The following is a 10,381-nucleotide window of genomic DNA, read 5'->3' on the forward strand; positions in this document are numbered from 1 at the left end:
TTTCAAAGAAAATTAAAGCATTTCACAATAAATGTAAATCTTGCTGCTGTTGACAAGTAATGTATGTGAAGATGATTTCATTTGACAGTGCACTTTGGGGGGCCAAGGTGGGCAGATCACGAGGTCAGGAGTTCAAGACCAGCCTGACCAACATGGTGAAACCCCATCTCTGCTAAAAATACAAAAATTAGCTGGGCGTGGTGGTGCATGCCTGTAATCCCAGCTACTCAGGAGGCTGAGGCAGGAGAATCACTTGAACCCAGGAGGCAGAGGTTGTAATGAGCCAAGATCATGCTACTGCACTCCAGCCTGGGNAAAAAAAAAAAAAAAAAAATGTGATTCCCCTGTGGAAAGGTGGCTTAAGAGGGAAAAATGAAAAGGAGAGCAATCAGAAATACACAAGCTAATTTGGAAATTAGGTAATGAGGAAAAATACTGAGAAGAGGTTTTTTGTGTGTTGTTTTCAATTTATATGTTTAAACAAGATTCTCTTTGGTTTTGGGGATAATCATTCTTACTTTGGGAAAGAGTTTGTAAGTTGTAAAATTGCCTATGGATCAATTTTGGTAGGACTCTGAGGAAACCAGATTGGCAGTGAATAGTGGGGATGAAGTCGGACACAGTTCAGCAGAGAGAAGAACTCATAAATAATGGACATTATTCAATTCTGGCAGAAACAGCCACCTAGATAAGCATCTAAACTGTACTCTCAAGTTTAGAATGTCTTTATGGGCAGGTAGGAGATAAGGAGCTTATGTATAGTAAAATCAAGTTGGATTTTGAGTTTACTATTCTCTTCTCTATCCCTACCCAGGAAAAGTAAATGGAGTTTTCAGTGAATGGCTCTATCTTTTGCTCTTCACTCTTTTTGGCCAAATCTCAAATGATAAAAGGGATTTGCTATGTGGATGAGAGATGAGACTGAAGTGATTATCAACTGTGCTAGTTTGAAGCTAGAATTGTGCATGACAGTAAACTGAGGAAATTAAAAGCAAATCTATAAGTCTAGAATATCCCCTGAAGATTTTAATATAGCAAATCTAATACAGCCTGGACATGTATGTTTTAAAATATTTCCTTGAAGCTGGGCGTGGTGGTGCATCTAGCTAGAGCAACAGAATAAGAACCTGTCTCTGACAACAACAGCAACAAGTTTCTTGAGATACTGATACACTACTGGTTAAGAACCACTGTATAGATAAGTATAATGTAAATTCCCATATCTCAGAAACTTAAGAGATCTCCAGAAGAGTTGGAGTTTGATAGGTGTTGCTTTCTTTAAATCTCTCCTTCCCAATAATATTAGTCCAACTTCTATCTGTCTCTACCTCTGAGGTTGGAAAGTTAAAAGGACTATTATTTGCAGTATCTATCAGCTTAAGACTAACACCTTTTCTTTGCCACCATCATTTATTCACTGCCATTCAGAGGGTCGTTAGAAATTTGCTATTGAGTAGTCTTTTAATAAGTAGAGGCTGACTCAGGATTTTGAGTCTCTTTGTTATCATTCTGGTGATTAGGTCAATACATCATTATTAAAAGCAGGATTCTCTCAATTACAGTAGTAGTACATTCTAAACCTTTTTTTAAAGCTGAAGCTCTATTATGGACTGCCTCAGTATGTCAAGTACGTAAAACAATGCATAATCAGGATAGCAGTTTGAAACACTGAAAGCCATGAAGTTCTTAAGAATACGGAGAGGTATTCTTTTAATGATTTAGTTTCAGCAGTCCTATAAACTAATTATCCATTTGGTGAACAATCTGGTTTTTTTTTTGTTTTTGTGGGGTTTTTTTTTTGAGAAGGAGTCTCGCTCTGTCTCGCCTAGGCTGGAGTGCAGTGGCATGATCTCAGCTCACTGCAACCTCTGCTTCCCCAGGTTCAAGCAGTTCTCATGCAAGCACCACCATGCCCGGATAATTTTTGTATTTTTAGTAGAGATGGGGTTTCACCATGTTGCCCAGGCTGGTCTCGAACTCCTGACCTTGTGATCAACCCGCCTTGGCCTCTCAAAGTGCTGGGATTATAGGCGTGAGCCATTGCACCTGGCTAATCTGGGAAAAGTAAACATAAATTATAAATGAATGAATGTTGTAAAAGTGCTTGAAGTGGGTGTTATGACTCAATAATAATTTTTATTGCATTCTTGAGCCTGTACTCCCAGATTACAAAAAATTTTCAAAAAATCTGAAACAAAAGAAGTATTTTGCATGAAAATACTTGCTTTATGCACAATTGCTTAGAGCCATATCCATAGCAAATATAAAAATACAAGGTCTATAGTCTAAATGTGGCCCACAGAATGTTTAGTTTGCCTCTATAATTTGTGTCAACATGTAAGGTTTGGGAGGCTGTACACAAATCTGGATTCCAGGCTTCTTTTAAAGAATCTAGTCTGGTGTCCCTTGAGCCCATCTCACCGTTAAGGATGCTGTCCAGAGGTTGCCCCTTTCAATGAGGCATGTGGTCTTCATTTTGCTACTGTGCCTACTTAGGTACTTCACTTCCTCAGGTCATCTCCCTTGCCTCTGTAAGGATGACTTTACAAGCCCTGTTTTATAGTATATTTTAGTAAATATTTCAAGGTTTTCGATATTTTATATTTATTCAAATATGTAGTCTATATTTTATATAAATCCTTTAGTAATGGGGTTGAACTTTTGAATTTAGACAGTGTTTTATAAACTATTTTTCTTTATATATACTATAAATAATCATCTTCCCATTAGAATGCATGTAAGCTTTTTCAGGTTTATCAGTTGGTATAGTTGCATAGGTTATGCGTATTGCCAGCAATATTATATCCTTCTCTTCAGTATTGTCTCCTAAAAATGCAGGTAATTTAGTGGCTTTTATTACACTATAAATAATTCATATAGGTAATTATTAGAGCTTTAATTGATAAGCCATTTTATTTTTCTGATTTATATTTTATCAAAAAAAAAAATTAAGTAACAACATGGAAACTAGAATACAAATAAATTTTAGAATGAGTTATGTACCAGGGTCCTAAGATTATAATTATATAATTATTTGCACCAGGGTCCTAAGATTGTAATTGAGAATAACATTTCATACAGAGCTTTCTCACTGCTAAGATAAAAATGCTACTAGAGAAAACCCATGGACTATTTAATAATAAGCAGCGAAAGTTTATTTGAAGCCTATTTCTTTTAATTCAGAGCCCAGCTCTTCGAATTAAAAAGAGATAGGCTTCAAATGAATTGTCAATCATGTCAGAATCTCAGATGACAATGTCAGGTGCTCCCCAGGAGATTCTGACACCGTTGATAGAATCAAGCGAATGTGTATCACCCAGAGGAAATATCCACCTTTACTGGTAAGCTCTCACAACTGTATCCCTGAAACTCTAATTCCTTAAATGTTAATGTTCTACATGAAAAGTGTTGACAAATAGGGATTAGGTGAAGCTCAAAAGATTTCTCAAATACTAGTTACATACTGCACAGTTTTGTAACATTTTTCAAACATGGGTGATCATGGAGTCTTTCTTTTGGAGTCTTTCTTCAACTTCTGGTAAAGTAAATATTCTTTGGAATATATTAATAGTTTAAGAAACACTGCTCATAGATAATAATTTAGATCATTAATAAAAATACCTGAAACATTTATTACTGTGTCTTAGGGTTTGAGGACACAGAGATAAAAATACAGCTCTTGCTCTCAAGAAACTCTTGGTTCAGGTGGGAAACAATAAAATCCTTACAAAATACCATGCTAAATGCGGTGACAGAAGCAAAGATTCTTGGAACTGGTAGATGTTTGAAATGAGTTTTGGAGATGACCAGAGTTCTTACAGTGAGGCAGAGAAGGGTTGTTTCCAGGGGAAGGAGCAGCATGTAGAAAAGCACCGAGGAGTGAAAAGAAAGAGACTACCTCTTATGTTCTTTCAATTGTATATATTTAAGCTCATAGGATCTTACATAAGGTTTTCAATTCAATTGATAAATATGTGATTTTGTGAATTATAAATTGTTGCTGTTGTTTTACAGGAAGAACCTTCACCACTTTTACTTGCTGTGAGTCAAGGAAAACTGAAGATGGTGGAATTTTTATTGAAGAAAAACGCAAATGTAAATGCACTTGATTCACTTAAAAGGTACAGATGTTAGTTCTTGTGTTGTTTTAAAACCTGAGTGTCATTTTAGAGTGACAGCAGTCACTCAAGTCAGAAATATTACATTAATAAGAAGACTAACTTTTAATTATTGGGATATAGTGAGAAATATCAACACAGATTATAATTTAGGTAGAAAAACAATTATTTGGACTGAGTAACAGAGAAGAGTGTTGATAGGATTTGTCTCTCTATATAGACATTATACACATAGGAGGCTTCTATATATAGAAGTCTCTGTATATTGACAGATGTTTGTTATTTGTAATATGTGTTATTTATAATGTAATAATGTGATGTTTTAGATTGTATGATTTTATATTATCTAAAGGGGTTTCATGTTTTTCATTTCTACTGTGTTTCGATGTTGTTTTTAATTGATATGGGGAGAGGGAGAAAAGATAGCTTTAAATGGGTAAAACTTTAATGAAGACAAGGTTTAGGTTCACACAGGACTGGGTTTAATCCCAAACTTTCCCACTTGCTAGATGTGTGACCTTGGAAATATTACTTATCACCAAGTATGTTTTCTTACGTGAGGAGGAGGAGGATAATGTATTCTTCAAGGGTGGTTGTGTATAAGTAACATTATATACATATAATGTTAGAATGTCCAGCTAACACAGCAAGGTACTGGTGTTTTGGAAACAATGGCTAAGCATGTAAGTATGTGCTTGTGTGTGTGTGTGCGTGTATGGTTACACACAACCACCCTTAAGGGATATATTATCCTTCATATATATATGTGGCATTTAATTAAATGCCTAGCTCATGCTTATCAGTATTATTAACTGAAGCTACGGCTACTATTATTAGCATTCCTGTTAATATTATTGTTTTAAGCCTACAGATAGCTCTTATCTGACCCCTCAGTTGATTTTGCATTATAATATATCAGACTAGGGAAGAAATGAATAATTCTTCACTTAAATTTGCCTACTTTAGATAGGTGGCCAGAGCATAGTTTCTTGCCCATCAAAGGACTTTAAGTCAACAACTTTTAACTATGTCATACCACAGTGGGACAAGAGGCTTCCTTTTTGTTCCTTGCTTTTAACCTTTGTGATAATTTACAAAGATAAACCCTTGAGCACCCAAGATGCTTGTATATTAGTACATGTAATTGGGTTAATTCTACATGGACAAGCAAGATATTAAGTTGATAAAGTATATAAATTTAGCTTTTAAAAACATTATTAAAGTTCTTAATTATCTCTCTGTTATTTTAGATCAGCCCTCACACTTGCTGTTCGTCTTGAAAAAACAGATATAGTCACTCTTCTTCTGCAGCACGATGTTGATGTGTTTTCTCAAGATGTCTATGGGAAGACCGCAGAAAATTATGCTGCTGATGATAAAAATGAAATGTAAGTCTTTACATAAAAAGGCTAGTGAACACTAAATTGAAGTTTACAATAATTGTAATAATTGCATCTTATGTATCAGGTGAGATTTCATAGTTTGGTTCAGGTAGTTTTCAAGTGGCAAGTTTTTAAGTTTTCAAGAGTTATGGAACTTCATCAGCCAGAAATCAAGCAAAAGGCTAGATAAGTAGCAGTAGGTACAGGATTCTTGATATTGAAACTTTTAAGACTTTTCTCATTAGGGATTCCAATGTTCATTTTATTTCAAGTATAATCCCTGTGCATAGAATAAAGTAGTTTCACATCTTTGATTTTTCTAATTAGTTATTTGGGTCTTGAAATGTCCAATTTATCGAAAAAATCTTGTGCTGTTTACTGGGGACCATCAACTATAGCCTGATCCTTGAATTTTTCAAGAACCTAAGGGGTTCCCTAAGTTCAAGGAAGATGAATAGTTTCTATAAGTCAGAAAGGGAGGGGGAAAGGACATGTTAATCATTGATTTGTTTTCATTGATTCTGTTGCTGCTTTCTTGCCATTGAAAGTGCTCCTACAGTCTGGTAATGATTAACCTTTGCCACCCAAGTTGCCCTGATGCCCTTTCTATTTGAGATTGCTCAATCTTCACACTGATTCATTAAAAAACTTCAAAGTTAAAACTATTTTTTAGTTCACATGCATATACTTATATGCTCAGCCATTGTTTCCAAAACACCAGAACCTTGCTCTGTTAGCTGGACATTCTAACTTTATGAATACACATAGTGAGCAAATTGACACATTCACCCACACTCAAAACCTGATGTAGAGCCCACATTTTAAGCTGGACTTCAAGACCTTCATGGTGGGTTATTTTTTGAGTCCCTTGGTTTTTGTGTGTGTGTGTGTTTTTTTTTTTTTTTTCTCTTTAAAGCAAATATTAGTTGGGATAGTTCTAAACTGTCAGAGATACTCAAATAATATTGTAGAAAGAAATTACAGGTTTTTTTTATTGCTACCAGTTATGTACCCTGAGACTTTTAAAATAAACAGTGTAAGAGCTTTTCTCAGGTAGTGGAAGTTTCTATGCCATCCTTCCTTAGAGTAGTAGGCATCAACTTGTGGTTGGCCCCTCAGGTGGTCTGTTTTCTGTAATAATGAAGGTCTCTCAAGCTGCTTGCATCACCATCTCAAGTTTTTAAAATATTTTTAAATTCTGCTTTATAGGAAGTCATTCATCAGAATTATCTGAGGCTCAAGTTGGTTAGTTAGATTTAACAGAACTAAGCCTCATCCATGGCTTATCAGCATTTATATGTAAAAGTGAGGCTATGTGCTTGCCTTGGCAGCACAAATACTAAAATTGGAACAATACAAAGAAAATTAGCATGGTGAAGCATTTCATATTTTGCAGTCACGGGAAGTTCATTTGGCTGCTGGTCAGCTAAGTAATAATTTGAATCAAAACAAAATGGGTGGCACCTTATATTAGAATTGTGATTTTTGTCACAAAGGTGATCTATAAACTGAGAATGGAGCTAAGTAACACATGGGATGTTGTGTAAATATTTTGTTAGTATATATCTTGGAAATGAGAAAATGTCAACTTTCACCTACTTTATGGAACTTAAAAAAAATGAAAGTAGGGCTTTGTCTTCCATGTCAGTTGGAGATAACATGGAGATTAACTATCACTCTAGCAAACATCTGCTGGTTCAGTTAGAATCTGTAGAAGTGACAGTGGTAGCCCAAGCCAGATCTTGGTATCTGTTAGTTTTCTCTCCTTGGAATTGATGAGCTCAGTAATAGTGGACAATCATGTTACCTATTTTAATGAAATAATGTATTCATAAATAAATTTATTTATAAATTATGAAATAATTGAGATGACCTGAATTATAAGCCACAAATAATAGAACAATAAACAAAATTAGGACTTAACATTTTTCTTAAACTGAAGCATTTGAATATTATAACCTATGAAAAAATACACATTGGGCTTGATTTGGGATTTCAAAATAGTTCCAGCAATAAAATTTAAGAACAGATTTCCACTACTTTACTATTTCTCTGTGAATGTTAAAAATGCTACTTCATTAAACCTGTAAAATAGCCTCATGAAAGAAGGCAGTACAATCTAGAAGAAGACATTGTGCCTAAGAGAAGCAACTTGTTTAACAGCAAATACCTGTAGGCTACAGAGCCAGGACTTATCAGTAAGAGCCAGGAAGGTGACTTTCTATTATGTCAAGGTGATGTGAGTTAGTATATGAGCTATACTGCCTTCACTTCATGAGTACTTCACCTGTCTTTATTATTTAATTAGAAAGGTGCTAAGAAATTTATAGAGCTTACAGAAGAGAAATGTATAGGATAATTAACATCCTGATACTGTTTAAAATACTCTAGTAATTTAGTATGTTTGGTAAATGTTTTTAATAATAGTATTAAAATATAAATTTCCTTTATTAATTTTATGCATAGCATTCTCAAACTAATTTCTGAATACAAAGAAGAAAAGAAATCTAAAGGGCTTTCTATAAATAGCAATCCAGGTAAGATTCTGACAGTGAATTACTCTTGATGGTGTTACCATAGATAAAAAAGAATAAGGATGTTTTGATTACAAAAAAGCACTGTTTAAATGGCATACATTTAAAAAATACTTTCTTAGTAGTCTAGATTTCATAATTATTTAAAAAGTTAATTGTAGATAATTTATAATCTGAAATAATATTGTTTGAAAAAATTATTATTTAATTATGGTTCCTAATATTCTAGATGATCTTTTTGTGTAAATAAGAAAACAAATTTTAAGTTATGCTGTGTGTTTTCTTTATAGTCACATTATAATGAATTAGACTTTTTATTTAATTAGAACTTCTATATAATTTGTATAAGAAATTCTTTGCAGCTAGTAAATGAACAATAATTACAATTGACCCTTGAATAGCATGGTATTTAGCTCTGCCAATCCCCATGCAGTTGAAAATACATATTTGGTATGTTATATGTATTATATACTGTATTCTGCGTACAAGAAAGTAAGCTAGAGAAAGGAAGCTTTTGCAGTAGTTAAAGCTGTAGTTTCCTTGTAGTTCAATCCTTGAACTACTATCAAGCTAGTGTGAGGTATTTACCCTTCCATGGTAAAATAAATAAATAAATAAAGTAAGCTCCATTTATTCATTTTAAAATGTTGGTCTTTTTCTTGGCCTTGTGCGTTCTTCATTTGTTTTGCTTAATTTTTCCTTATATTTATAAAAATACAATAATAATTGATAGGGATTTTTCTCTTGTGAAAGCCATCAGTGATGAAGCCATATTGACTTAGGAAATATAAACATATTTATGTTGTGGCAGTAGATATATAAAGCAGAAGCAGAAAAGAGGTACAGTTAATATGATTTAGTGAACATTGAATGTAAAACATTAGGGTGCAGAGAGAAATTTTGGACCATTCATAGGTTTCCAGATTGTGTACTAGCCTTTATACCACACACTAGAAAGGAGTAGGACATGTTCAGTGAATGGAGAAGTACAGCTGGTCAACAGGGAAGAATAATTTCCGTTCCCTCCAACTCTGAGGTTGGATATGCAGACAGATTGATGCTATTCTAATTATTAGGCAAAGTCATTGATCTCAATGAGCTGTCCATGATGCAGATATAGAATGAGAAGGCATCCAGTGACAAAACCCTGGGAATGTCAATATTTCCGCCATACCGCCAGAAAAAAAAGAGTTGGTTAAGGAGAATGAGCAGTGGCTAGAAAAAAGTGGGAGAGGAGTCAGAGGAAGTGATGTTGCAAAAATAAAAAATGTGAGAATTTCGAGGAGGGAGTATCAATTCTAACAAGTAAGATGACTAAAAAGTCAATTAGATTTAACTTTTAAAAGCTCTTTGGTGGTGCCCTTTCCAAAAGAACCATTTTTGAGGTGTAAGGTGCACTATTGATGTGATTGGTATGTTTGGTGTCCAAATATGGAGGAATAAATCTATCAAGATTCTGCGTAACTGTTTTGTAACTGCAGAAGCTACGTGCACAGGGTCAGGGAAAATGTCTTGACTTCTGAGTACATATGCCAACGCTTTCGCAGAATTGTCAAAACCTAAGGGTAATGTGTGAGAAAAAACTGTGGTCTTCTTATCTGCTCCTTGTGGAAATAGTTAATTTGTACTCAAGTCCCTGATAAGTTCTTCTGGATGCATTCTGAAACAAAAGTCTGGCAGCAATAACTGCAACCAACTTCTCCAAAGCACATACACCCCAACTCACTCCAGCATGGAATCATAACACAGCTGCATTTCAGGAGTTTCTAGTTTCAGTCAGAAGTAGTTTACAGATCAGCAGTTTGGAAAAGCTAACATCTTCTATATAATATCATGGAGAAAAATATAAGGTGATATGCTAAATATGCCAGTTCTCTGTGTTCTGGGACAATTTGTTTTAGTGCATTTTCCTTTTCATTGCCACTTACAATATCTTATTTTACGGCTTTCTTTTGAATTTCATCCCTAAAGAAAATATTATTAGAACACATTTCTAACATAGGTATGTTTGACAACTATATATTATTTCCTTTTAAGAGAATTAGCTACTTATTCTAAAGTATATCTGATATTCTATTAATCTTTAATGCTAAACTTCTTGGTATCTTTAGCACCATGACATTGTAAGTGATGACAGTCCTTTAAGATTTTGAGTGTCTTTTAACTTTTCAAATTTTAAATGTCTTTTAAATTTTCAAACTTGACATAGTTTTAATGTAAACCACCTTTCCTGGTATTACCTTTCTTCAAATATTGCTAATCTGTTACTTAGCTGGAATATTTGGTCAATTGGATTACCAGACTTTTAACCATTTACATATAACTTTCTTGATTTTTTTTTTTTTTT

Source organism: Cebus imitator, unplaced genomic scaffold, assembly GCF_001604975.1.
Source record: "Cebus imitator isolate Cc_AM_T3 unplaced genomic scaffold, Cebus_imitator-1.0 Scaffold131, whole genome shotgun sequence".
Lineage (NCBI taxonomy): Eukaryota > Metazoa > Chordata > Mammalia > Primates > Cebidae > Cebus > Cebus imitator.